This window comes from Salmo salar, chromosome 01 (assembly GCF_965601325.2).
Source record: "Salmo salar chromosome 01, fSalSal1, whole genome shotgun sequence".
Classification (NCBI taxonomy): Eukaryota; Metazoa; Chordata; class Actinopteri; order Salmoniformes; family Salmonidae; genus Salmo; species Salmo salar.
The window spans coordinates 36,629,886-36,632,097 of NC_138291.1; positions in this window are offsets into that span (position 1 = coordinate 36,629,886).

The following is a 2,212-nucleotide window of genomic DNA, read 5'->3' on the forward strand; positions in this document are numbered from 1 at the left end:
TTCCCATCATGCAGCATGTGTAGTAAAAGGCTGCAACACTGAAAGTGCTGAGTGATGATTGAACAATCTGGAACAATCTCTGCTGTCAAAGAACAGGCGATAGGGGAGCTTAGCAGTTAAGAGCGTTGGGCCTGAAACCAAAAGGTTACTGGTTTGAATCCCTGAGCTGACTAGTTGAAAGTCTGTCATTGTACCATTGTGCAAGGGATTTAACCCTAATTGCTCCTGTAAATTGCTCTGAATAACTGTTTACTATAATGTAAAATATCTAGATGCAAACTGTTTTGTTGTCTACTGTAAATATGGGTTATTATATATTAATGATATGAAAGATGCTTGTTCTTGCCGTCCTTTTCTTTATACGGATGACTCTACACTTCTGGTGTCTCACAAAAGTAAAACTATGTTGGAGAGCATACTTAGCACAGAGCTTACTAACATTAGCAAATGGCTTGGAGATAATAAGCTATCTCTGCACTTAGGGAAAACTGAAGCAATTATTTTTGGATCCAGACCTAAATTGTGTAGGTCGTCTGAAATCAGAGTGGAGTTAGGGGGTGAGGTGCTGACTACTAAAACCTCTGTTAGCTACTTGGGATGTATCCTTGATGGAAGCTTGGGAGGTGTGAGCATGACCAATAAGGTGCTAGGGAAGGTTAATGCCAGGACTAAGTTTTTGGCTAGAAAGTCCAAGCTGCTTGATAAGGACTCGCTACTGCCCTCATTCAATGCCATTTTGACTATGCTAGTACTTCCTGGTTTGGGTAACCCAGAATAAGTTGATCAGGGAAGTTGATCAGGGAAGTATTGAAAGTGAGTCCACGTACTCACATAGGCAGGAGCTGCTTTCAGGAACTAAACTGGCTGCCTGTTGAGGCTAGGGTGTCCCAGATTAGACTAGTTTGGTTTACAGGAGTATTTATGGTCCTGCGCCCAGATATCTAAGTGATTACTTTCCTCGTGTTAGGGATGCACACAATCACAGCACCAGATCAGGTGTTGCTGATGTGTGCTTATACAGGTTCAGGAGTAATGCTGGGAAAGGTACTTCCTTGTATACTGGAGCCTCAGAATGGAATGAGTTGCCTCTGCCTATAAAAACAACGTCCTCTCTGGACAGCTTTAAAAATAAAGTAAAAATATGTATGATGTCCTCTGTGCCCATATGAATAACCCCTATGATGTAACTGGAATGATGAGATAGAAGAACATCTATGTTTTTGTTTTATTATTTCACTGCCATATTGTGTTCGATCTTGTCTAGCCATCTTGTCTCGAGAGGAACACAATGGAAATAAGTCCCAGACTTTGTATGTTATCCTTGAAGATTTTATTCATGTGCATGTATGGCTTTAATAAGTTATGTGTGCTTGTTTTTTTTAAATGGTTGAATTAATAAACTAAATTTCCATTTCATGGAAAAGGGACAGTTAAAAGGGCAATCTGGGATTCAAACAAAGGTATACATGTATACATAAAAGTAAAAAAATAACAATCCTCAGGATTTGCATGCAGTCTTGGTCATGACTGTCTATGAAATATGCTATGATTGACATATAGAGGAGTGAGAAGTATTCTCAACTGGCAGAGATTTTGTGTCAGGTTTCAGTCTCTGATCCCACCAATGCCATACAGTGTGACTCAGAAGGAGAAGCAATGTCTTTATGGATGGGAGTTGTCATGCCATTTCTCTCAGATTAAAAGGAAATATTGATTAAAATTTCTCTTGCCTCTATTTTTCAGCCTACAAGTTAGAATGGGGTCTTTGATCTCAGCGACAGCTGGAATCTGAATGTGACTCAGGGAGAAACGTGGAGAGGGTTTCAATGCACAGTGACTTCAGTCGCCCTAGTGCAGTCAGTGCTGTGTCTGATGCCTACTGCTCTGCTTGGCTCGGCTCAGCCAACTGAACTGCCAGGAGCGTCTGGACACACAACATCAATTCATTATTAATTAATTACTTAAGGTTCTAGATATCACCTTTTTTCCCTAAGAGTATATATATATATATACACACACACACCTCACAGTACAGTACTTTTCCCTCTCTCTCACACTCCCTCTCTCTCATTCCATCCTTTAATGTTAGTCATGTGACCAGAGTGGTATTAAGAGCAATTGCCAGGCTAAAATACAGCCTTTTGATCATCTGCCTAGGAGTCCAATTGATACAAGGATTACTGTAAATCAAGACTGTAAGATTTCCTGATGT